This window comes from Leptodactylus fuscus, chromosome 1 (assembly GCF_031893055.1).
Source record: "Leptodactylus fuscus isolate aLepFus1 chromosome 1, aLepFus1.hap2, whole genome shotgun sequence".
In the NCBI taxonomy this organism is placed as follows: Eukaryota; Metazoa; Chordata; class Amphibia; order Anura; family Leptodactylidae; genus Leptodactylus; species Leptodactylus fuscus.
The window spans coordinates 235686423-235710453 of record NC_134265.1 but is presented as its reverse complement, the minus strand read 5'-3'; the positions used below and the strand labels follow the sequence as shown (position 1 = coordinate 235710453).

Below are 24031 nucleotides of genomic sequence, written 5' to 3'. Positions count from 1 at the left end.
GCACATTATGCAAGAAGGAAAGCTCGGTTCAGTTAGGATATAGAAAGAACCCAAAAACATTCATGTCAATTGTTCAATGTTTAAAACGAGGGTGTGACAAAACCCAGAATTGAATCGGGGACCTTTAGTCTACGCTCTCCCAACTGAGCTATTTCGGCATCCGCGCAGCACATTGTCTTCTCCTGAAAGAACTGTTTTCAACCTTTTTTTTTTTTCTATAGTTCCAGCAGTGCGCTACGCTCGATCGAAACCCCAACGAATTGGAAAGAAACGTAGCAAGGCTTTTCTTTTGTTAGTGGATTTGTATTCAAAAATCATTTGCCGAAACCCGGGATCGAACCAGGGACCTTTAGATCTTCAGTCTAACGCTCTCCCAACTGAGCTATTTCGGCCTCTGTCCTGGGGTTTGCTGTCTCCCCGTTCACTAGTTGGGACATCTTTAGGCAAGGTGAAAATTCCCATGAGTACAGAATGTACATAGGAGGGATGATTTTCTAATGAGTAGTTAATTGATTCCAAATAGCGTGCATGCTCGCGACATTCAGGGACTGAGGAAACTAATCCCATGTCAGGATGGCCGAGCGGTCTAAGGCGCTGCGTTCAGGTCGCAGTCTCCTCTGGAGGTGTGGGTTCGAATCCCACTTCTGACAGTGGTTTGATTTTTTTCCTGCTGGCGATAGCACCAGTGCAGAGAAATTCCTGCTGGTTCCCAATGGCAATTTCACTTTTACTTCTGACTGTATAGCCTGACTCAGCTTGCTTGGCTGTAGAGCCAGTAATAAGGGTCCTAGCTTTCAGTGCCCTGATTCTGTGTAACTTCCGCGTGACCCTCCTGAAAAGTACGTGACTCCGCAAGGGATTTTCTTGTGAAGACAAGAGTTCTGAATAATGCGCACTTGAATGGAGACCAAAAACTAATCCAATCACAATCTGGAGGATCCGCTATGATGTCTGTCACAAACACCCCTTCTACATTCTGTCTGTGTGGACCGTTAAGGTAAAATAACGGCCTTTATTGTAAGAGACAAAGGTTTACAGCTGAAGCATGGAATAACATTTCTACAGCATTGGAACCTGGGGGATACCTGGGAGAAATGACATTCAGTGGAGCCTGGAGCTCATTGGACATTGCCATCTGGTTTTGACCAGCCAAGAGTCGAGCTCTGACTCTATACCCACTTAAAATCATCAATATAATGTAGCTGAGCTGGGTCTATCTGCTAAAAAAAGACAGCCACCACTGTTGTGCACCTAGGACATGTCTTCTGGTGATGCAGCTGCGTGCTTTTGGAGGTGAACGCTATTCGGCGAGCAGCAAAGAAAATGGCAGCTGGTTCTTCGGGAGGGAACACGGAGAAGAGGTAAGGCTTCTTGGAGAAGTGTGGTAATATATGTCTCTGCCATTCAGCATTCTGCTGAATATTTCCGGATCCTTGCATTATTTAGTCTTTCTCACATTAATGACTGATGTGAAAGAGGGACTTCCCCCCCCATTTCCAGGATTACCTGCGCATTATGCAAGAAGGAAAGCTCGGTTCAGTTGGGATATAGAAAGAACCCAAAAACATTCATGTCAATTGTTCAATGTTTAAAACGAGGGTGTGACAAAACCCAGAATTGAATCGGGGACCTTTAGATCTTTAGTCTACGCTCTCCCAACTGAGCTATTTCGGCATCCGCGCAGCACATTGTCTTCTCCTGAAAGAACTGTTTTCAACCTTTTTTTTTTTTCTATAGTTCCAGCAGTGCGCTACGCTCGATCGAAACCCCAACGAATTGTAAAGAAACGTAGCAAGCCTTTTCTTTTGTTAGTGGATTTGTATTCAAAAATCATTTGCCGAAACCTGGGATCGAACCAGGAACCTTTAGATCTTCAGTCTAACGCTCTCCCAACTGAGCTATTTCGGCCTCTGTCTTGGGGTTTGCTGTCTCCCCGTTCACTAGTTGGGACATCTTTAGGCAAGGTGAAAATTCCCATGAGTACAGAATGTACATAGGAGGGATGATTTTCTAATGAGTAGTTAATTGATTCCAAATAGCGTGCATGCGCGCGACATTCAGGGACTGAGGAAACTAATCCCATGTCAGGATGGCCGAGCGGTCTAAGGCGCTGTGTTCAGGTTGCAGTCTTCTCTGGAGGCGTGGGTTCGAATCCCACTTCTGACAGTGGTTTGATTTTTTTCCTGCTGGCGATAGCACCAGTGCAGAGAAATTCCTGCTGGCTCCCAATGGCAATTTCACTTTTACTTCTGACTATATAGCCTGACTCAGCTTGCTTGGCTGTAGAGCCAGTAATAAGGGTCCTAGCTTACAGTGACCTGATTCTGTGTAACTTCCGCGTGACCCTCCTGAAAAGTACGTGACTCCGCAAGGGATTTTCTTGTGAAGACAAGAGTTCTGAATAATGCGCACTTGAATGGAGACCAAAGACTAATCCAATCACAATCTGGAGGATCCGCTATGATGTCTGTCACAAACACCCCTTCTACATTCTGTCTATGTGGACCGTTAAGGTAAAATAACGGCCTTTATTGTAAGAGACAAAGATTTACAGCTGAAGCATGGAATAACATTTCTACAGCATTGGAACCTGGGGGAGACCTGGGAGAAATGACATTCAGTGGGGCCTGGAGCTCATTGGACATTGCCATCTGGTTTTGACCAGCCAAGAGTCGAGCTCTGACTCTATACCCACTTAAAATCATCAATATAATGTAGCTGAGCAGGGTCTATCTGCTAAAAAAAGACAGCCACCGCTGTTGTGCACCTAGGACATGTCTTCTGGTGATGCAGCTGCGTGCTTTTGGAGGTGAACGCTATTCGGCGAGCAGCAAAGAAAATGGCAGCTGGTTCTTCGGGAGGGAACATGGAGAAGAGGTAAGGCTTCTTGGAGAAGTGTGGTAATATATGTCTCTGCCATTCAGCATTCTGCTGAATATTTCCGGATCCTTGCATTATTTAGTCTTTCTCACATTAATGACTGATGTGAAAGAGGGACTTCCCGCCCCCATTTCCAGGATTACCTGTGCATTATGCAAGAAGGAAAGCTCGGTTCAGTTAGGATATAGAAAGAACCCAAAAACATTCATGTCAATTGTTCAATGTTTAAAACGAGGGTGTGACAAAACCCAGAATTGGACTGGGGACCTTTAGTCTACGCTCTCCCAACTGAGCTATTTCGGCACCAGCACAGCACATTGTCTTCTCCTGAAAGTACTGTTTTCAACCTTTTTTTTTTTTTTCTATAGTTCCAGCAGTGCGCTACGCTCGATCGAAACCCCAACGAATTGGAAAGAAACGTAGCAGGCCTTTTCTTTTGTTAGTGGATTTGTATTCAAAATTCATTTGCCGAAACCCGGGATCGAACCAAGGACCTTTAGATCTTCAGTCTAACGCTCTCCCAACTGAGCTATTTCGGCCTCTGTCCTGGGGTTTGCTGTCTCCCCGTTCACTAGTTGGGACATCTTTAGGCAAGGTGAAAATTCCCATGAGTACACAATGTACATAGGAGGGATGATTTTCTAATGAGTAGTTAATTGATTCCAAATAGCGTGCATGCGCGCGACATTCAGGGACTGAGGAAACTAATCCCATGTCAGGATGGCCGAGCGGTCTAAGGCGCTGCATTCAGGTCGCAGTCTCCTCTGGAGGCGTGGGTTCGAATCCCACTTCTGACAGTGGTTTGATTTTTTTTCCTGCTGGCGATAGCACCAGTGCAGAGAAATTCCTGCTGGCTCCCAATGGCAATTTCACTTTTACTTCTGCTATATAGCCTGACTCAGCTTGCTTGGCTGTAGAGCCAGTAATAAGGGTCCTAGCTTACAGTGACCTGATTCTGTGTAACTTCCGCGTGACCGTCCTGAAAAGTACGTGACTCCGCAAGGGATTTTCTTGTGAAGACAAGAGTTCTGAATAATGCGCACTTGAATGGAGACCAAAGACTAATCCAATCACAATCTGGAGGATCCGCTATGATGTCTGTCACAAACACCCCTTCTACATTCTGTCTGTGTGGACCGTTAAGGTAAAATAACGGCCTTTATTGTAAGAGACAAAGGTTTACAGCTGAAGCATGGAATAACATTTCTACAGCATTGGAACCTGGGGGAGACCTGGGAGAAATGACATTCAGTGGGGCCTGGAGCTCATTGGACATTGCCATCTGGTTTTGACCAGCCAAGAGTCGAGCTCTGACTCTATACCCACTTAAAATCATCAATATAATGTAGCTGAGCAGGGTCTATCTGCTAAAAAAAGACAGCCACCGCTGTTGTGCACCTAGGACATGTCTTCTGGTGATGCAGCTGCGTGCTTTTGGAGGTGAACGCTATTCGGCGAGCAGCAAAGAAAATGGCAGCTGGTTCTTCGGGAGGGAACACGGAGAAGAGGTCAGGCTTCTTGGAGAAGTGTGGTAATATATGTCTCTGCCATTCAGCATTCTGCTGAATATTTCCGGATCCTTGCATTATTTAGTCTTTCTCACATTAATGACTGATGTGAAAGAGGGACTCCCCCCCCGATTTCCAGGATTACCTGCGCATTATGCAAGAAGGAAAGCTCGGTTCAGTTAGGATATAGAAAGAAACGAAAAACATTCATGTCAATTGTTTAATGTTTAAAACGAGGGTGTGACAAAACCCAGAATTGAATCGGGGACCTTTAGATCTTTAATCTACGCTCTCCCAACTGAGCTATTTCGGCATCCGCGCAGCACATTGTCTTCTCCTGAAAGAACTGATTTCAACCTTTTTTTTTTTTTCTATAGTTCCAGCAGTGCGCTACGCTCGATCGAAACCGCAACGAATTGGAATGAAACGTAGCAAGCCTTTTCTTTTGTTAGTGGATTTGTATTCAAAATTCATTTGCCGAAACCCGGGATCGAACAAGGGACCTTTAAATCTTCAGTCTAACGCTCTCCCAACTGAGCTATTTCGGCCTCTGTCCTGGGGTTTGCTGTCTCCCCGTTCACTAGTTGGGACATCTTTAGGCAAGGTGAAAATTCCCATGAGTACAGAATGTACATAGGAGGGATGATTTTCTAATGAGTAGTTAATTGATTCCAAATAGCGTGCATGCGCTCGACATTCAGGGACTGAGGAAACTAATCCCATGTCAGGATGGCCGAGCGGTCTAAGGCGCTGCGTTCAGATTGCAGGCTCCTCTGGAGGCGTGGGTTCGTATCCCACTTCTAACAGTGGTTTGATTTTTTTCCTGCTGGCGATAGCACCAGTGCAGAGAAATTCCTGCTGGCTCCCAATGGCAATTTCACTTTTACTTCTGACTATATAGCCTGACTCAGCTTGCTTGGCTGTAGTGCCTGTAATAAGGGTCCTAGCTTTCAGTGACCTGATTCTGTGTAACTTCCGCGTGACCCTCCTGAAAAGTACGTGACTCCGCAAGGGATTTTCTTGTGAAGACAAGAGTTCTGAATAATGCGCACTTGAATGGAGACCAAAGACTAATCCAATCACAATCTGGAGGATCCGCTATGATGTCTGTCACAAACACCCCTTCTACATTCTGTCTGTGTGGACCGTTAAGGTAAAATAACGGCCTTTATTGTAAGAGACAAAGGTTTACAGCTGAAGCATGGAATAACATTTCTACAGCATTGGAACCTGGGTAAGACCTGGGAGAAATGACATTCAGTGGGGCCTGGAGCTCATTGGACATTGCCATCTGGTTTTGACCAGCCAAGAGTCGAGCTCTGACTCTATACCCACTTAAAATCATCAATATAATGTAGCTGAGCAGGGTCTATCTGCTAAAAAAAGATAGCCACCGCTGTTGTGCACGTAGGACATGTCTTCTGGTGATGCAGCTGCGTGCTTTTGGAGGTGAACGCTATTCGGCGAGCAGCAAAGAAAATGGCAGCTGGTTCTTTGGGAGGGAACACGGAGAAGAGGTAAGGCTTCTTGGAGAAGTGTGGTAATATATGTCTCTGCCATTCATCATTCTGCTCAATATTTCCGGATCCTTGCATTATTTAGTCTTTCTCACATTAATGACTGATGTGAAAGAGGGACTCCCCCCCCATTTCTAGGATTACCTGCGCATTATGCAAGAAGGAAAGCTCGGTTCAGTTAGGATATAGAAAGAACCCAAAAACATTCATGTCAATTGTTCAATGTTTAAAACGAGGGTGTGACAAAACCCAGAATTAAATCGGGGACCTTTAGATCTTTAGTCTACGCTCTCCAAACTGAGCTATTTCGGCATCCGCGCAGCACATTGTCTTCTCCTGAAAGAACTGTTTTCAACCTTTTTTTTTTTTTCTATAGTTCCAGCAGTGCGCTACGCTCGATCGAAACCCCAACGAATTGGAAAGAAACGTAGTAAGCCTTTTCTTTGGTTAGTGGATTTGTATTCAAAATTCATTTGCCGAAACCCGGGATCGATCCAGGGACCTTTAGATCTTCAGTCTAACGCTCTCCCAACTGAGCTATTTCGGCCTCTGTCCTGGGGTTTGCTGTCTCCCCGTTCACTAGTTGGGACATCTTTAGGCAAGGTGAAAATTCCCATGAGTCCAGAATGTACATAGGAGGGATGATTTTCTAAGGAGTAGTTAATTGATTCCAAATAGCATGCATGCGCGCGACATTCAGGGACTGAGGAAACTAATCCCATGTCATGATAGCCGAGCGGTCTAAGGCGCTTCGTTCAGGTCGCAGTCTCCTCTGGAGGCGTGGGTTCGAATCCCACTTCTGACAGTAGTTTGATTTTTCTCCTGCTGGCGATAGCACCAGTGCAGAGAAATTCCTGCTGGCTCCCAATGGCAATTTCACTTTTACTTCTGACTATATAGCCTGACTCAGCTTGCTTGGCTGTAGAGCCAGTAATAAGGGTCCTAGCTTACAGTGACCTGATTCTGTGTAACTTCCGCGTGACCCTCCTGAAAAGTATGTGACTCCGCAAGGGATTTTCTTGTGAAGACAAGAGTTCTGAATAATGCGCACTTGAATGGAGACCAAAGACTAATCCAATCACAATCTGGAGGATCCGCTATGATGTCTGTCACAAACACCCCTTCTACATTCTGTCTGTGTGTGGACCGTTAAGGTAAAATAACGGCCTTTATTGTAAGAGACAAAGGTTTACAGCTGAAGCATGGAATAACATTTCTACAGCATTGGAACCTGGGGGAGACCTGGGAGAAATGACATTCAGTGGGGCCTGGAGCTCATTGGACATTGCCATCTGGTTTTGACCAGCCAAGAGTCGAGCTCTGACTCTATACCCACTTAAAATCATCAATATAATGTAGCTGAGCTGGGTCTATCTGCTAAAAAAAGACAGCCACCGCTGTTGTGCACCTAGGACATGTCTTCTGGTGATGCAGCTGCGTGCTTTTGGAGGTGAACGCTATTCGGCGAGCAGCAAAGAAAATGGCAGCTGGTTCTTCGGGAGGGAACACGGAGAAGAGGTAAGGCTTCTTGGAGAAGTGTGGTAATATATGTCTCTGCCATTCAGCATTCTGCTGAATATTTCCGGATCCTTGCATTATTTAGTCTTTCTCACATTAATGACTGATGTGAAAGAGGGACTTCCCCCCCCATTTCCAGGATTACCTGCGCATTATGCAAGAAGGAAAGCTCGGTTCAGTTAGGATATAGAAAGAACCCAAAAACATTCATGTCAATGGTTCAATGTTTAAAACGAGGGTGTGACAAAACCTAGAATTGAATCGGGGACCTTTAGATCTTTAGTCTACGCTCTCCCAACTGAGCTATTTCGGCATCCGCGCAGCACATTGTCTTCTCCTGAAAGAACTGTTTTCAACCTTTTTTTTTTTTTCTATAGTTCCAGCAGTGCGCTACGCTCGATCAAAACCCCAACGAATTGGAAAGAAACGTAGCAAGCCTTTTCTTTTGTTAGTGGATTTGTATTCAAAATTCATCTGCCGAAACCCGGGATCGAACCAGGGACCTTTAGATCTTCAGGCTAACGCTCTCCCAACTGAGCTATTTCGGCCTCTGTCCTGGGGTTTGCTGTCTACCCGTTCACTAGTTGGGACATCTTTAGGCAAGGTGAAAATTCCCATGAGTACAGAATGTACATAGGAGGGATGATTTTCTAATGAGTAGTTGATTCCAAATAGCGTGCATGCGCGCGACATTCAGGGACTGAGGAAACTAATCCCATGTCAGGATGGCCGAGCGGTCTAAGGCGCTGCGTTCAGGTCGCAGTCTCCTCTGGAGGCGTGGGTTCGAATCCCACTTCTGACAGTAGTTTGATTTTTTTCCTGCTGGCGATAGCACCAGTGCAGAGAAATTCCTGCTGGCTCCCAATGGCAATTTCACTTTTACTTCTGACTATATAGCCTGACTCAGCTTGCTTGGCTGTAGTGCCAGTAATAAGGGTCCTAGCTTACAGTGACCTGATTCTGTGTAACTTCCGCGTGACCCTCCTGAAAAGTACGTGACTCCGCAAGGGATTTTCTTGTGAAGACAAGAGTTCTGAATAATGCGCACTTGAATGGAGACCAAAGACTAATCCAATCACAATCTGGAGGATCCGCTATGATGTCTGTCACAAACACCCCTTCTACATTCTGTCTGTGTGGACCGTTAAGGTAAAATAACGGCCTTTATTGTAAGAGACAAAGGTTTACAGCTGAAGCATGGAATAACATTTCTACAGCATTGGAACCTGGGGGAGACCTGGGAGAAATGACATTCAGTGGGGCCTGGAGCTCATTGGACATTGCCATCTGGTTTAGACCTGCCAAGAGTCGAGCTCTGACTCTATACCCACTTAAAATCATCAATATAATGTAGCTGAGCAGGGTCTATCTGCTAAAAAAAGACAGCCACCGCTGTTGTGCACCTAGGACATGTCTTCTGGTGATGCAGCTGCGTGCTTTTGGAGGTGAACGCTATTCGGCGAGCAGCAAAGAAAATGGCAGCTGGTTCTTCGGGAGGGAACACGGAGAAGAGGTAAGGCTTCTTGGAGAAGTGTGGTAATATATGTCTCTGCCATTCAGCATTCTGCTGAATATTTCCGGATCCTTGCATTATTTAGTCTTTCTCACATTAATGACTGATGTGAAAGAGGGACTTCTCCCCCCCCCATTTCCAGGATTACCTGCGCATTATGCAAGAAGGAAAGCTCGGTTCAGTTAGGATATAGAAAGAACCCAAAAACATTCATGTCAATTGTTCAATGTTTAAAATGAGGGTGTGACAAAACCCGGAATTGAATCGGGGACCTTTAGATCTTTAGTCTACGCTCTCCCAACTGAGCTATTTCGGCATCCGCGCAGCACATTGTCTTCTCCTGAAAGAACTGTTTTCAACCTTTTTTTTTTTCTATAGTTCCAGCAGTGCGCTACGCTCGATCGAAATCCCAACGAATTGGAAAGAAACGTAGCAAGCCTTTTCTTTTGTTAGTGGATTTGTATTCAAAATTCATTTGCCGAAACCCGGGATCGAACCAGGGACCTTTAGATCTTCAGTCTAATGCTCTCCCAACTGAGCTATTTCGGCCTCTGTCCTGGGGTTTGCTGTCTCCCCGTTCACTAGTTGGGACATCTTTAGGCAAGGTGAAAATTCCCATGAGTACAGAATGTACATAGGAGGGATGATTTTCTAATGAGTAGTTAATTGATTCCAAATAGCGTGCATGCGCGCGACATTCAGGGACTGAGGAAACTAATCCCATGTCAGGATGGCCGAGCGGTCTAAGGCGCTGCGTTCAGGTCGCAGTCTCCTCTGGAGGCGTGGGTTCGAATCCCACTTCTGACAGTGGTTTGATTTTTTTCCTGCTGGCGATAGCACCAGTGCAGAGAAATTCCTGCTGGCTCCCAATGGCAATTTCACTTTTACTTCTGACTATATAGCCTGACTCAGCTTGCTTGGCTGTAGAGCCAGTAATAAGGGTCCTAGCTTTCAGTGATCTGATTCTGTGTAACTTCCGCGTGACCCTCCTGAAAAGTACGTGACTCCGCAAGGGATTTTCTTGTGAAGACAAGAGTTCTGAATAATGCGCACTTGAATGGAGACCAAAGACTAATCCAATCACAATCTGGAGGATCCGCTATGATGTCTGTCACAAACACCCCTTCTATATTCTGTCTGTGTGGACCGTTAAGGTAAAAGAACGGCCTTTATTGTAAGAGACAAAGGTTTACAGCTGAAGCATGGAATAACATTTCTACAGCATTGGAACCTGGGGGAGACCTGGGAGAAATGACATTCAGTGGGGATTGGAGCTCATTGGACATTGCCATCTGGTTTTGACCAGCCAAGAGTCGAGCTCTGACTCTATACCCACTTAAAATCATCAATATAATGTAGCTGAGCAGGGTCTATCTGCTAAAAAAAGACAGCCACCGCTGTTGTGCACCTAGGACATGTCTTCTGGTGATGCAGCTGCGTGCTTTTGGAGGTGAACGCTATTGGGCGAGCAGCAAAGAAAATGGCAGCTGGTTCTTCGGGAGGGAACACGGAGAAGAGGTAAGGCTTCTTGGAGAAGTGTGGTAATATATGTCTCTGCCATTCAGCATTCTGCTGAATATTTCCGGATCCTTGCATTATTTAGTCTTTCTCACATTAATGACTGATGTGAAATAGGGACTCCCCCCCCCCCCATTTCCAGGATTACCTGCGCATTATGCAAGAAGGAAAGCTCGGTTCAGTTAGGATATAGAAAGAACCCAAAAACATTCATGTCAATTGTTTAATGTTTAAAACGAGGGTGTTACAAAACCCGGAATTGAATCGGGGACCTTTAGTCTACGCTCTCCCAACTGAGCTATTTCGGCATCCGCGCAGCACATTGTCTTCTCCTGAAAGAACTGTTTTCAACCATTTTTTTTTTCTATAGTTCCAGCAGTGCGCTACGCTCGATCGAAACCCCAACGAAGTGGAAAGAAACGTAGCAAGCCTTTTCTTTTGTTAGTGGATTTGTATTCAAAATTCATTTGCCGAAACCCGGGATCGAACCAGGGACCTTTAGATCTTCAGTCTACCGCTCTCCCAACTGAGCTATTTCGGCCTCTGTCCTGGGGTTTGCTGTCTCCCCGTTCACTACTTGGGACATCTTTAGGCAAGGTGAAAATTCCCATGAGTACAGAATGTACATAGGAGGGATGATTTTCTAATGAGTAGTTAATTGATTCCAAATAGCGTGCATGCGCGCGACATTTAGGGACTGAGGAAACTAATCCCATGTCAGGATGGCCGAGCGGTCTAAGGCGCTGCGTTCAGGTCGCAGTCTCCTCTGGAGGTGTGGGTTCGAATCCCACTTCTGACAGTGGTTTGATTTTTTTTCCTGCTGGCGATAGCACCAGTGCAGAGAAATTCCTGCTGGCTCCCAATGGCAATTTCACTTTTACTTCTGACTATATAGCCTGACTCAGCTTGCTTGGCTGTAGAGCCAGTAATAAGGGTCCTAGCTTACAGTGACCTGATTCTGTGTAACTTCCGCGTGACCCTCCTGAAAAGTACGTGACTCCGCAAGGGATTTTCTTGTGAAGACAAGAGTTCTGAATAATGCGCACTTGAATGGAGACCAAAGACTAATCCAATCACAATCTGGAGGATCCGCTATGATGTCTGTCACAAACACCCCTTCTACATTCTGTCTGTGTGGACCGTTAAGGTAAAATAACGGCCTTTATTTAAGAGACAAAGGTTTACAGCTGAAGCATGGAATAACATTTCTACAGCATTGGAACCTGGGAGAAATGACATTCAGTGGGGCCTGGAGCTCATTGGACATTGCCATCTGCTTTTGACCAGCCAAGAGTCGAGCTCTGACTCTATACCCACTTAAAATCATCAATATAATGTAGCTGAGCAGGATCTATCTGCTAAAAAAAGACAGCCACCGCTGTTGTGCACCTAGGACATGTCTTCTGGTGATGCAGCTGCGTGCTTTTGGAGGTGAACGCTATTGGGCGAGCAGCAAAGAAAATGGCAGCTGGTTCTTCGGGAGGGAACACGGAGAAGAGGTAAGGCTTCTTGGAGAAGTGTGGTAATATATGTCTCTGCCATTCAGCATTCTGCTGAATATTTCCGGATCCTTGCATTATTTAGTCTTTCTCACATTAATGACTGATGTGAAAGAGGGACTCCCCCCCCCCCCCATTTCCAGGATTACCTGCGCATTATGCAAGAAGGAAAGCTCGGTTCAGTTAGGATATAGAAAGAACCCAAAAACATTCATGTCAATTGTTCAATGTTTAAAATGAGGGTGTGACAAAACCCAGAATTGAATCGGGGACCTTTAGATCTTTAGTCTACGCTCTCCCAACTGAGCTATTTCGGCATCCGCGCAGCACATTGTCTTCTCCTGAAAGAACTGTTTTCAACCTTTTTTTTTTTTCTATAGTTCCAGCAGTGCGCTACGCTCGATCGAAATCCCAACGAATTGGAAAGAAACGTAGCAGGCCTTTTCTTTTGTTAGTGGATTTGTATTCAAAATTCATTTGCCGAAACCCGGGATCGAACCAGGGACCTTTAGATCTTCAGTCTAATGCTCTCCCAACTGAGCTATTTCGGCCTCTGTCCTGGGGTTTGCTGTCTCCCCGTTCACTAGTTGGGACATCTTTAGGCAAGGTGAAAATTCCCATGAGTACAGAATGTACATAGGAGGGATGATTTTCTAATGAGTAGTTAATTGATTCCAAATAGCGTGCATGCGCGCGACATTTAGGGACTGAGGAAACTAATCCCATGTCAGGATGGCCGAGCGGTCTAAGGCGCTGCGTTCAGGTCGCAGTCTCCTCTGGAGGCGTGGGTTCGAATCCCACTTCTGACAGTGGTTTGATTTTTTTCCTGCTGGCGATAGCACCAGTGCAGAGAAATTCCTGCTGGCTCCCAATGGCAATTTCACTTTTACTTCTGACTATATAGCCTGACTCAGCTTGCTTGGCTGTAGAGCCAGTAATAAGGGTCCTAGCTTACAGTGACCTGATTCTGTGTAACTTCCGCGTGACCCTCCTGAAAAGTACGTGACTCCGCAAGGGATTTTCTTGTGAAGACAAGAGTTCTGAATAATGCGCACTTGAATGGAGACCAAAGACTAATCCAATCACAATCTGGAGGATCCGCTATGATGTCTGTCACAAACACCCCTTCTACATTCTGTCTGTGAGGACCGTTAAGGTAAAATAACAGCCTTTATTGCAACAGACAAAGGTTTACAGCTGAAGCATGGAATAACATTTCTACAGCATTGGAACCTGGGGGAGACCTGGGAGAAATGACATTCAGTGGGGCCTGGAGCTCATTGGACATTGCCATCTGGTTTTGACCAGCCAAGAGTCGAGCTCTGACTCTATACCCACTTAAAATCATCAATATAATGTAGCTGAGCAGGGTCTATCTGCTAAAAAAAGACAGCCACCGCTGTTGTGCACCTAGGACATGTCTTCTGGTGATGCAGCTGCGTGCTTTTGGAGGTGAACGCTATTCGGCGAGCAGCAAAGAAAATGGCAGCTGGTTCTTCGGGAGGGAACACGGAGAAGAGGTAAGGCTTCTTGGAGAAGTGTGGTAATATATGTCTCTGCCATTCAGCATTCTGCTGAATATTTCCGGATCCTTGCATTATTTAGTCTTTCTCACATTAATGACTGATGTGAAAGAAGGACTCTCCCCCCATTTCCAGGATTACCTACGCATTATGCAAGAAGGAAAGCTCGGTTCAGTTAGGATATAAAAAGAACCCAAAAACATTCATGTCAATTGTTCAATGTTTAAAACGAGGGTGTGACAAAACGTAGAATTGAATCGGGGACCTTTAGTCTACGCTCTCCCAACTGAGCTATTTCAGCATCCGCGCAGCACATTGTCTTCTCCTGAAAGAACTGTTTTCAACCTTTTTTTTTTTTTTTCTATAGTTCCAGCAGTGCGCTACGCTAGATCAAAACCCCAACGAATTGGAAAGAAACGTAGCAAGCCTTTTCTTTTGTTAGTGGATTTGTATTCAAAATTCATTTGCCGAAACCCGGAATCGAACCAGGGACCTTTAGATCTTCAGTCTAACGCTCTCCCAACTGAGCTATTTCGGCCTCTGTCCTGGGGTTTGCTGTCTCCCTGTTCACTAGTTGGGACATCTTTAGGCAAGGTGAAAATTCCCATGAGTCCAGAATGTACATAGGAGGGTGATTTTCTAATGAGTAGTTAATTGATTCCAAATAGCGTGCATGCGCGCGACATTCGGGGACTGAGGAGACTAATCCCATGTCAGGATGGCCGAGCGGTCTAAGGCGCTGCGTTCAGGTCGCAGTCTTCTCTGGAGGCGTGGGTTCGAATCCCACTTCTGACAGTGGTTTGATATTTTTCCTGCTGGCGATAGCACCAGTGCAGAGAAATTCCTGCTTGCTCCCAATGGCAATTTCACTTTTACTTCTGACTATATAGCCTGACTCAGCTTGCTTGGCTGTAGAGCCAGTAATAAGGGTCCTAGCTTTCAGTGAGCTGATTCTGTGTAACTTCCGCGTGACACTCCTGAAAAGTACGTGACTCCACAAGGGATTTTCTTGTGAAGACAAGAGTTCTGAATAATGCGCACTTGAATGGAGACCAAAGACTAATCCAATCACAATCTGGAGGATCCGCTATGATGTCTGTCACAAACACCCCTTCTACATTCTGTCTGTGTGGACCGTTAAGGTAAAATAACGGCCTTTATTGTAAGAGACAAAGGTTTACAGCTGAAGCATGGAATAACATTTCTACAGCATTGGAACCTGGGGGAGACCAGGGAGAAATGACATTCAGTGGGGCCTGGAGCTCATTGGACATTGCCATCTGGTTTTGACCAGCCAAGAGTCGAGCTCTGACTCTATACCCACTTAAAATCATCAATATAATGTAGCTGAGCAGGGTCTATCTGCTAAAAAAAAGACAGCCACCGCTGTTGTGCACCTAGGACATGTCTTCTGGTGATGCAGCTGCGTGCTTTTGGAGGTGAACGCTATTCGGCGAGCAGCAAAGAAAATGGCAGCTGGTTCTTCAGGAGGGAACACGGAGAAGAGGTAAGGCTTCTTGGAGAAGTGTGGTAATATATGTCTCTGCCATTCAGCATTCTGCTGAATATTTCCGGATCCTTGCATTATTTAGTCTTTCTCACATTACTGACTGATGTGAAAGAGGGACTTCCCCCCCCCATTTCCAGGATTACCTGCGCATTATGCAAAAAGGAAAGCTCGGTTCAGTTAGGATATAGAAAGAACCCAAAAACATTCATGTCAATTGTTCAATGTTTAAAATGAGGGTGTGACAAAACCCAGAATTGAATCGGGGACTTTTAGTCTACGCTCTCCCAACTGAGCTATTTCGGCATCCGCGCAGCACATTGTCTTCTCCTGAAAGAACTGTTTTCAACCTTTTTTTTTTTCTATAGTTCCAGCAGTGCGCTACGCTCGATCGAAACCCCAACGAATTGGAAAGAAACGTAGCAAGCCTTTTCTTTTGTTAGTGGATTTGTATTCAAAATTCATTTGCCGAAACCCGGGATCGAACCAAGGACCTTTAGATCTTCAGTCTAACGCTCTCCCAACTGAGCTATTTCGGCCTCTGTCCTGGGGTCTGCTGTCTCCCCGTTCACTAGTTGGGACATCTTTAGGCAAGGTAAATATTCCCATAAGTACAGAATGTACATAGGAGGGATGATTTTCTAATGAGTAGTTAATTGATTCCAAATAGCGTGCATGCGCGCGACATTCAGGGACTGAGGAAACTAATCCCATGTCAGGATGGCCGAGCGGTCTAAGGCGCTGTGTTCAGGTCGCAGTCTCCTCTGGAGGCATGGGTTCGAATCCCACTTCTGACAGTGGTTTGATTTTTTTCCTGCTGGCGATAGCACCAGTGCAGAGAAATTCCTGCTGGCTCCCAATGGCAATTTCACTTTTACTTCTGACTATATAACCTGACTCAGCTTGCTTGGCTGTAGAGCCAGTAATAAGGGTCCTAGCTTTCAGCGACCTGATTCTGTGTAACTTCCGCGTGACCCTCCTGAAAAGTACGTGACTCCGCAAGGGATTTTCTTGTGAAGACACGAGTTCTGAATAATGCGCACTTGAATGGAGACCAAAGACTAATCCAATCACAATCTGGAGGATCCGCTATGATGTCTGTCACAAACACCCCTTCTACATTCTGTCTGTGTGGACCGTTAAGGTAAAATAACGGCCTTTATTGTAAGAGACAAAGGTTTACAGCTGAAGCATGGAATAACATTTCTACAGCATTGGAACCTGGGGGAGACCTGGGAGAAATGACATTCAGTGGGGCCTGGAGCTCATTGGACATTGCCATCTGGTTTTGACCAGCCAAGAGTCGAGCTCTGACTCTATACCCACTTAAAATCATCAATATAATGTAGCTGAGCAGGATCTATCTGCTAAAAAAAGACAGCCACCGCTGTTGTGCACCTAGGACATGTCTTCTGGTGATGCAGCTGCGTGCTTTTGGAGGTGAACGCTATTCGGCGAGCAGCAAAGAAAATGGCAGCTGGTTCTTCGGGAGGGAACACGGAGAAGAGGTAAGGCTTCTTGGAGAAGTGTGGTAATATATGTCTCTGCCATTCAGCATTCTGCTGAATATTTCCGGATCCTTGCATTATTTAGTCTTTCTCACATTAATGACTGATGTGAAATAGGGACTCCCCCCCCCCCCCCCTCATTTCCAGGATTACCTGCGCATTATGCAAGAAGGAAAGCTCGGTTCAGTTAGGATATAGAAAGAACCCAAAAACATTCATGTCAATTGTTCAATGTTTAAAACGAGGGTGTGACAAAACCCAGAATTAAATCGGGGACCTTTAGATCTTTAGTCTACGCTCTCCCAACTGAGCTATTTCGGCATCCGCGCAGCACATTGTCTTCTCCTGAAAGAACTGTTTTCAACCTTTTTTTTTTTTCTATAGTTCCAGCAGTGCGCTACGCTCGATCGAAACCCCAACGAATTGGAAAGAAACGTAGCAAGCCTTTTCTTTTGTTAGTGGATTTGTATTCAAAATTAATTTGCCGAAACCCGGGATCGAACCAGGGACCTTTAGATCTTCAGTCTAACGCTCTCCCAACTGAGCTATTTCGGCCTCTGTCCTGGGGTTTGCTGTCTCCCCGTTCACTAGTTGGGACATCTTTAGGCAAGGTGAAAATTCCCATGAGTACAGAATGTACATAGGAGGGATGATTTTCTAATGAGTAGTTAATTGATTCCAAATAGCGTGCATGCGCGCGGCATTCAGGGACTGAGGAAACTAATCCCATGTCAGGATGGCCGAGCGGTCTAAGGCGCTGCGTTCAGGTCGCAGTCTCATCTGGAGGCGTAGGTTCGAATCCCACTTCTGACAGTGGTTTGATTTTTTTTCCTGCTGGCGACAGCACCAGTGCAGAGAAATTCCTGCTGGCTCCCAATGGCAATTTCACTTTTACTTCTGACTATAAAGCCTGACTCAGCTTGCTTGGCTGTAGAGCCAGTAATAAGGGTCCTAGCTTACAGTGACCTGATTCTGTGTAACTTCCGCGTGAACCTCCTGAAAAGTACGTGACTCCGCAAGGGATTTTCTTGTGAAGACAAGAGTTCTGAATAACGCGCACTTGAATGGAGACCAAAGACTAATCCAATGACAATCTGGAGGATCCGCTATGATGTCTGTCACAAACACCCCTTCTACATTCTGTCTGTGTGGACCGTTAAGGTAAAATAACGGCCTTTATTGTAAGAGACAAAGGTTTAAAGCTGAAGCATGGAATAACATTTCTACAGCATTGGAACCTGGGGGAGACCTGCGAGAAATGACATTCAGTGGGGCCTGGAGCTCATTGGACATTGCCATCTGGTTTTGACCAGCCAAGAGTCGAGCTCTGACTCTATACCCACTTAAAATCATCAATATAATGTAGCTGAGCAGGGTCTATCTGCTAAAAAAAGACAGCCACCGCTGTTGTGCACCTAGGACATGTCTTCTGGTGATGCAGCTGCGTGCTTTTGGAGGTGAACGCTATTCGGCGAGCAGCAAAGAAAATGGCAGCTGGTTCTTCGGGAGGGAACACGGAGAAGAGGTAAGGCTTCTTGGAGAAGTGTGGTAATATATGTCTATGCCATTCAGCATTCTGCTGAATATTTCCGGATCCTTGCATTATTTAGTCTTTCTCACATTAATGACTGATGTGAAAGAGGGACTTCCCCCCCCATTTCCAGGATTACCTGCGCATTATGCAAGAAGGAAAGCTCGGTTCAGTTAGGATATAGAAAGAACCCAAAAACATTCATGTCAATTGTTCAATGTTTAAAATGAGGGTGTGACAAAACCCAGAATTGAATCGGGGACCTTTAGATCTTTAGTCTACGCTCTCCCAACTGAGCTATTTCGGCATCCGCGCAGCACATTGTCTTCTCCTGAAAGAACTGTTTTCAACCTTTTTTTTTTTTTCTATAGTTCCAGCAGCGCGCTACGCTCGATCGAAACCCCAACGAATTGGAAAGAAACGTAGCAAGCCTTTTCTTTTGTTAGTGGATTTGTATTCAAAATTCATTTGCTGAAACCCAGGATCGAACCAGGGACCTTTAGATCTTCAGTCTAACGCTCTCCCAACTGAGCTATTTCGGCCTCTGTCCTGGGGTTTGCTGTCTCCCCGTTCACTAGTTGGGACATCTTTAGGCAAGGTGAAAATTCCCATGAGTCCAGAATGTACATAGGAGGGATGATTTTCTAATGAGTAGTTAATTGATTCCAAATAGCGTGCATGCGCGCGACATTCAGGGACTGAGGGAACTAATCCCATGTCAGGATGACCGAGTGGTCTAAGGTGCTGCGTTCAGGTCGCAGTCTCCTCTGGAGGCGTGGGTTCGAATCCCACTTCTAACAGTGGTTTGATTTTTTTCCTGCTGGCGACAGCACCAGTGCAGAGAAATTCCTGCTGCCTCCCAATGGCAATTTCACTTTTACTTCTGACTATAAAGCCTGACTCAGCTTGCTTGGCTGTAGAGCCAGTAATAAGGGTCCTAGCTTACAGTGACCTGATTCTGTGTAACTTCCGCGTGAACCTCCTGAAAAGTATGTGACTCCGCAAGGGATTTTCTTGTGAAGACAAGAGTTCTGAATAATGCGCACTTGAATGGAGACCAAAGACTAATCCAATCACAATCTGGAGGATCCGCTATGATGTCTGTCACAAACACCCCTTCTACATTCTGTCTGTGTGGACCGTTAAGGTAAAATAACGGCCTTTATTGTAAGAGACAAAGGTTTACAGCTGAAGCATGGAATAACATTTCTACAGCATTGGAACCTGGGGGAGACCTGGGAGAAATGACATTCAGTGGGGCCTGGAGCTCATTGGACATTGCCATCTGGTTTTGACCAGCCAAGAGTCGAGCTCTGACTCTATACCCACTTAAAATCATCAATATAATGTAGCTGAACAGGATCTATCTGCTAAAAAAAGACAGCCACCGCTGTTGTGCACCTAGGACATGTCTTCTGGTGATGCAGCTGCGTGCTTTTGGAGGTGAACGCTATTGGGCGAGCAGCAAAGAAAATGGCAGCTGGTTCTTCGGGAGGGAACACGGAGAAGAGGTAAGGCTTCTTGGAGAAGTGTGGTAATATATGTCTCTGCCATTCAGCATTCTGCTGAATATTTCCGGATCCTTGCATTATTTAGTCTTTCTCACATTAATGACTGATGTGAAAGAGGGACTCCCCCCCCCCCATTTCCAGGATTACCTGCGCATTATGCAAGAAGGAAAGCTCGGTTCAATTAGGATATAGAAAGAACCCAAAAACATTCATGTCAATTGTTTAATGTTTAAAACGAGGGTGTGACAAAACCCGGAATTGAATCGGGGACCTTTAGATCTTTAGTCTACGCTCTCCCAACTGAGCTATTTCGGCATCCGCGCAGCACATTGTCTTCTCCTGAAAGAACTGTTTTCAACCTTTTTTTTTTTTCTATAGTTCCAGCAGTGCGCTACGCTCGATCGAAACCCCAACGAATTGGAAAGAAACGTAGCAAGCCTTTTCTTTTGTTAGTGGATTTGTATTCAAAATTCATTCGCCGAAACCCGGGATCGAACCAGGGACCTTTAGATCTTCAGTCTAACGCTCTCCCAACTGAGCTATTTCGGCCTCTGTCCTGGGGTTTGCTGTCTCCCCGTTCACTAGTTGGGACATCTTTAGGCAAGGTGAAAATTCCCATGAGTACAGAATGTACATAGGAGGGATGATTTTCTAATGAGTAGTTAATTGATTCCAAATAGCGTGCATGCGCGCGACATTCAGGGACTGAGGAAACTAATCCCATGTCAGGATGGCCGAGCGGTCTAAGGCGCTGCGTTCAGGTCGCAGTCTCCTCTGGAGGCGTGTGTTCGAATCCCACTTCTGACAGTGGTTTGATTTTTTTCCTGCTGGCGATAGCACCAGTGCAGAGAAATTCCTGCTGGCTCCCAATGGCAATTTCACTTTTACTTCTGACTATATAGCCTGACTCAGCTTGCTTGGCTGTAGAGACAGTAATAAGGGTCCTAGCTTTCAGTGACCTGATTCTGTGTAACTTCCGCGTGACCCTCCTGAAAAGTACGTGACTCCGCAAGGGATTTTCTTGTGAAGACAAGAGTTCTGAATAATGCGCACTTGAATGGAGACCAAAGACTAATCCAATCACAATCTGGAGGATCCGCTATGATGTCTGTCACAAACACCCCTTCTACATTCTGTCTGTGTGGACCGTTAAGGTAAAAGAACGGCCTTTATTGTAAGAGACAAAGGTTTACAGCTGAAGCATGGAATAACATTTCTACAGCATTGGAACCTGGGGGAGACCTGGGAGAAATGACATTCAGTGGGGCCTGGAGCTCATTGGACATTGCCATCTGGTTTTGACCAGCCAAGAGTCGAGCTCTGACTCTATACCCACTTAAAATCATCAATATAATGTAGCTGAGCAGGGTCTATCTGCTAAAAAAAGACAGCCACCGCTGTTGTGCACCTAGGACATGTCTTCTGGTGATGCAGCTGCGTGCTTTTGGAGGTGAATGCTATTGGGCGAGCAGCAAAGAAAATGGCAGCTGGTTCTTCGGGAGGGAACACGGAGAAGAGGTAAGGCTTCATGGAGAAGTGTGGTAATATATGTCTCTGCCATTCAGCATTCTGCTGAATATTTCCGGATCCTTGCATTATTTAGTCTTTCTCACATTAATGACTGATGTGAAATAGGGACTCCCCCCCACCCCCATTTCCAGGATTACCTGCGCATTATGCAAGAAGGAAAGCTCGGTTCAGTTAGGATATAGAAAGAACCCAAAAACATTCATGTCAATTGTTTAATGTTTAAAACGAGGGTGTTACAAAACCCAGAATTGAATCGGGGACCTTTAGATCTTTAGTCTACGCTCTCCCAACTGAGCTATTTCGGCATCCGCGCAGCACATTGTCTTCTCCTGAAAGAACTGTTTTCAACCTTTTTTTTTTTCTATAGTTCCAGCAGTGCGCTACGCTCGATCGAAACCCCAACGAATTGGAAAGAAACGTAGCAAGCCTTTTCTTTTGTTAGTGGATTTGTATTCAAAATTCATTTGCCGAAACCCGGGATCGAACCAGGGACCTTTAGATCTTCAGTCTAACGCTCTCCCAACTGAGCTATTTCGGCCTCTGTCCTGGGGTTTGCTGTCTCCCCGTTCACTAGTTGGGACATCTTTAGGCAAGGTGAAAATTCCAATGAGTACAGAATGTACATAGGAGGGATGATTTTCTAACGAGTAGTTAATTGATTCCAAATAGCGTGCATGCGCGCGAAATTCAGGGACTGAAGAAAATAATCCCATGTCAGGATGGCCGAGCGGTCTAAGGCGCTGCGTTCAGGTCGCAGTCTCCTCTGGAGGAGTGGGTTCGAATCCCACTTCTGACAGTGGTTTGATTTTTTTCCTGCTGGCGATAGCACCAGTGCAGAGAAATTCCTGCTGGCTCCCAATGGCAATTTCACTTTTACTTCTGACTATATAGCCTGACTCAGCTTGCTTGGCTGTAGAGCCAGTAATAAGGGTCCTAGCTTACAGTGACCTGATTCTGTGTAACTTCCGCGTGACCCTCCTGAAAAGTACGTGACTCCGCAAGGGATTTTCTTGTGAAGACAAGAGTTCTGAATAATGCGCACTTGAATGGAGACCAAAGACTAATCCAATGACAATCTGGAGGATCCGCTATGATGTCTGTCACAAACACCCCTTCTACATTCTGTCTGTGTGGACCGTTAAGGTAAAAGAACGGCCTTTATTGTAAGAGACAAAGGTTTACAGCTGAAGCATGGAATAACATTTCTACAGCATTGGAACCTGGGGGAGACCTGGGAGAAATGACATTCAGTGGGGCCTGGAGCTCATTGGACATTGCCATCTGGTTTTGACCAGCCAAGAGTCGAGCTCTGACTCTATACCCACTTAAAATCATCAATATAATGTAGCTGAGCAGGGTCTATCTGCTAAAAAAAGACAGCCACCGCTGTTGTGCACCTAGGACATGTCTTCTGGTGATGCAGCTGCGTGCTTTTGGAGGTGAACGCTATTCGGCGAGCAGCAAAGAAAATGGCAGCTGGTTCTTCGGGAGGGAACACGGAGAAGAGGTAAGGCTTCTTGGAGAAGTGTGGTAATATATGTCTCTGCTATTCAGCATTCTGCTGAATATTTCCGGATCCTTGCATTATTTAGTCTTTCTCACATTAATGACTGATGTGAAAGAGGGACTCCCCCCCCCCCCCATTTCCAGGATTACCTGCGCATTATGCAAGAAGGAAAGCTCGGTTCAGTTAGGATATAGAAAGAACCCAAAAACATTCATGTCAATTGTTTAATGTTTAAAACGAGGGTGTTACAAAACCCAGAATTGAATCGGGGACCTTTAGATCTTTAGTCTACGCTCTCCCAACTGAGCTATTTCGGCATCCGCGCAGCACATTGTCTTCTCCTGAAAGAACTGTTTTCAACCTTTTTTTTTTTTCTATAGTTCCAGCAGTGCGCTACGCTCGATCGAAACCCCGACGAATTGGAAAGAAACGTAGCAAGCCTTTTCTTTTGTTAGTGGATTTGTATTCAAAATTCATTTGCCGAAACCCGGGATCGAACCAGGGACCTTTAGATCTTCAGTCTAACGCTCTCCCAACTGAGCTATTTCGGCCTCTGTCCTGGGGTTAGCTGTCTCCCCGTTCACTAGTTGGGACATCTTTAGGCAAGGTGAAAATTCCCATGAGTACAGAATGTACATAGGAGGGATGATTTTCTAATGAGTAGTTAATTGATTCCAAATAGCGTGCATGCGCGCGACATTCAGGGACTGAGGAAACTAATCCCATGTCAGGATGGCCGAGCGGTCTAAGGCGCTGCGTTCAGGTCGCAGTCTCCTCTGGAGGCGTGGGTTCGAATCCCACTTCTGACAGTGGTTTGATTTTTTTCCTGCTGGCGATAGCACCAGTGCAGAGAAATTCCTGCTGGCTCCTAATGGCAATTTCACTTTTACTTCTGACTATATAGCCTGACTCAGCTTGCTTGGCTGTAGAGCCAGTAATAAGGGTCCTAGCTTTCAGTGACCTGATTCTGTGTAACTTCCGCGTGACCCTCCTGAAAAGTACGTGACTCCGCAAGGGATTTTCTTGTGAAGACAAGAGTTCTGAATAATGCGCACTTGAATGGAGACCAAAGACTAATCCAATGACAATCTGGAGGATCCGCTATGATGTCTGTCACAAACACCCCTTCTACATTCTGTCTGTGTGGACCGTTAAGGTAAAATAACGGCCTTTATTTAAGAGACAAAGGTTTACAGCTGAAGCATGGAATAACATTTCTACAGCATTGGAACTTGGGGGAGACCTGGGAGAAATGACATTCAGTGGGACCTGGAGCTCATTGGACATTGCTATCTGGTTTAGACCAGCCAAGAGTCGAGCTCTGACTCTATACCCACTTAAAATCATCAATATAATGTAGCTGAGCAGGGTCTATCTGCTAAAAAAAGACAGCCACCGCTGTTGCGCACCTAGGACATGTCTTCTGGTGATGCAGCTGCGTGCTTTTGGAGGTGAACGCTA

The 24031-nt window shown here is 45.6% G+C and overlaps 28 non-coding genes across 28 annotated transcripts; 14 read left to right on the top strand and 14 right to left on the bottom strand.

Moving 5' to 3' along the window:
- Positions 1-319: 319 nt before the first annotated feature.
- On the bottom strand, positions 320-392 carry TRNAF-GAA (transfer RNA phenylalanine (anticodon GAA)). Its single transcript has one exon. It is a non-coding gene; the product is annotated as a tRNA-Phe (tRNA).
- Positions 393-567: 175 nt separating this feature from the next.
- On the top strand, positions 568-650 carry TRNAL-CAG (transfer RNA leucine (anticodon CAG)). The gene has a single exon. It is a non-coding gene; the product is annotated as a tRNA-Leu (tRNA).
- Positions 651-1835: 1185 nt separating this feature from the next.
- Positions 1836-1908, bottom strand: TRNAF-GAA (transfer RNA phenylalanine (anticodon GAA)). The gene has a single exon. It is a non-coding gene; the product is annotated as a tRNA-Phe (tRNA).
- A 175-nt stretch (positions 1909-2083) lies between these two features.
- TRNAL-CAG (transfer RNA leucine (anticodon CAG)) lies at positions 2084-2166 on the top strand. Its single transcript has one exon. It is a non-coding gene; the product is annotated as a tRNA-Leu (tRNA).
- Positions 2167-3346: 1180 nt separating this feature from the next.
- Positions 3347-3419, bottom strand: TRNAF-GAA (transfer RNA phenylalanine (anticodon GAA)). The gene has a single exon. It is a non-coding gene; the product is annotated as a tRNA-Phe (tRNA).
- Positions 3420-3594: 175 nt separating this feature from the next.
- TRNAL-CAG (transfer RNA leucine (anticodon CAG)) lies at positions 3595-3677 on the top strand. The gene has a single exon. It is a non-coding gene; the product is annotated as a tRNA-Leu (tRNA).
- A 2702-nt stretch (positions 3678-6379) lies between these two features.
- On the bottom strand, positions 6380-6452 carry TRNAF-GAA (transfer RNA phenylalanine (anticodon GAA)). Its single transcript has one exon. It is a non-coding gene; the product is annotated as a tRNA-Phe (tRNA).
- Positions 6453-7898: 1446 nt separating this feature from the next.
- TRNAF-GAA (transfer RNA phenylalanine (anticodon GAA)) lies at positions 7899-7971 on the bottom strand. Its single transcript has one exon. It is a non-coding gene; the product is annotated as a tRNA-Phe (tRNA).
- Positions 7972-8142: 171 nt separating this feature from the next.
- TRNAL-CAG (transfer RNA leucine (anticodon CAG)) lies at positions 8143-8225 on the top strand. The gene has a single exon. It is a non-coding gene; the product is annotated as a tRNA-Leu (tRNA).
- Positions 8226-9412: 1187 nt separating this feature from the next.
- Positions 9413-9485, bottom strand: TRNAF-GAA (transfer RNA phenylalanine (anticodon GAA)). The gene has a single exon. It is a non-coding gene; the product is annotated as a tRNA-Phe (tRNA).
- Positions 9486-9660: 175 nt separating this feature from the next.
- Positions 9661-9743, top strand: TRNAL-CAG (transfer RNA leucine (anticodon CAG)). Its single transcript has one exon. It is a non-coding gene; the product is annotated as a tRNA-Leu (tRNA).
- A 1179-nt stretch (positions 9744-10922) lies between these two features.
- On the bottom strand, positions 10923-10995 carry TRNAF-GAA (transfer RNA phenylalanine (anticodon GAA)). Its single transcript has one exon. It is a non-coding gene; the product is annotated as a tRNA-Phe (tRNA).
- A 175-nt stretch (positions 10996-11170) lies between these two features.
- On the top strand, positions 11171-11253 carry TRNAL-CAG (transfer RNA leucine (anticodon CAG)). The gene has a single exon. It is a non-coding gene; the product is annotated as a tRNA-Leu (tRNA).
- Positions 11254-12431: 1178 nt separating this feature from the next.
- On the bottom strand, positions 12432-12504 carry TRNAF-GAA (transfer RNA phenylalanine (anticodon GAA)). The gene has a single exon. It is a non-coding gene; the product is annotated as a tRNA-Phe (tRNA).
- Positions 12505-12679: 175 nt separating this feature from the next.
- On the top strand, positions 12680-12762 carry TRNAL-CAG (transfer RNA leucine (anticodon CAG)). Its single transcript has one exon. It is a non-coding gene; the product is annotated as a tRNA-Leu (tRNA).
- Positions 12763-13941: 1179 nt separating this feature from the next.
- Positions 13942-14014, bottom strand: TRNAF-GAA (transfer RNA phenylalanine (anticodon GAA)). Its single transcript has one exon. It is a non-coding gene; the product is annotated as a tRNA-Phe (tRNA).
- A 174-nt stretch (positions 14015-14188) lies between these two features.
- On the top strand, positions 14189-14271 carry TRNAL-CAG (transfer RNA leucine (anticodon CAG)). Its single transcript has one exon. It is a non-coding gene; the product is annotated as a tRNA-Leu (tRNA).
- A 1178-nt stretch (positions 14272-15449) lies between these two features.
- Positions 15450-15522, bottom strand: TRNAF-GAA (transfer RNA phenylalanine (anticodon GAA)). Its single transcript has one exon. It is a non-coding gene; the product is annotated as a tRNA-Phe (tRNA).
- Positions 15523-15697: 175 nt separating this feature from the next.
- Positions 15698-15780, top strand: TRNAL-CAG (transfer RNA leucine (anticodon CAG)). Its single transcript has one exon. It is a non-coding gene; the product is annotated as a tRNA-Leu (tRNA).
- A 1193-nt stretch (positions 15781-16973) lies between these two features.
- TRNAF-GAA (transfer RNA phenylalanine (anticodon GAA)) lies at positions 16974-17046 on the bottom strand. Its single transcript has one exon. It is a non-coding gene; the product is annotated as a tRNA-Phe (tRNA).
- A 175-nt stretch (positions 17047-17221) lies between these two features.
- TRNAL-CAG (transfer RNA leucine (anticodon CAG)) lies at positions 17222-17304 on the top strand. The gene has a single exon. It is a non-coding gene; the product is annotated as a tRNA-Leu (tRNA).
- A 1435-nt stretch (positions 17305-18739) lies between these two features.
- TRNAL-CAG (transfer RNA leucine (anticodon CAG)) lies at positions 18740-18822 on the top strand. Its single transcript has one exon. It is a non-coding gene; the product is annotated as a tRNA-Leu (tRNA).
- Positions 18823-20009: 1187 nt separating this feature from the next.
- TRNAF-GAA (transfer RNA phenylalanine (anticodon GAA)) lies at positions 20010-20082 on the bottom strand. The gene has a single exon. It is a non-coding gene; the product is annotated as a tRNA-Phe (tRNA).
- A 175-nt stretch (positions 20083-20257) lies between these two features.
- On the top strand, positions 20258-20340 carry TRNAL-CAG (transfer RNA leucine (anticodon CAG)). Its single transcript has one exon. It is a non-coding gene; the product is annotated as a tRNA-Leu (tRNA).
- A 1188-nt stretch (positions 20341-21528) lies between these two features.
- TRNAF-GAA (transfer RNA phenylalanine (anticodon GAA)) lies at positions 21529-21601 on the bottom strand. The gene has a single exon. It is a non-coding gene; the product is annotated as a tRNA-Phe (tRNA).
- Positions 21602-21776: 175 nt separating this feature from the next.
- On the top strand, positions 21777-21859 carry TRNAL-CAG (transfer RNA leucine (anticodon CAG)). The gene has a single exon. It is a non-coding gene; the product is annotated as a tRNA-Leu (tRNA).
- A 1189-nt stretch (positions 21860-23048) lies between these two features.
- On the bottom strand, positions 23049-23121 carry TRNAF-GAA (transfer RNA phenylalanine (anticodon GAA)). The gene has a single exon. It is a non-coding gene; the product is annotated as a tRNA-Phe (tRNA).
- Positions 23122-23296: 175 nt separating this feature from the next.
- TRNAL-CAG (transfer RNA leucine (anticodon CAG)) lies at positions 23297-23379 on the top strand. The gene has a single exon. It is a non-coding gene; the product is annotated as a tRNA-Leu (tRNA).
- Positions 23380-24031: the final 652 nt, after the last annotated feature.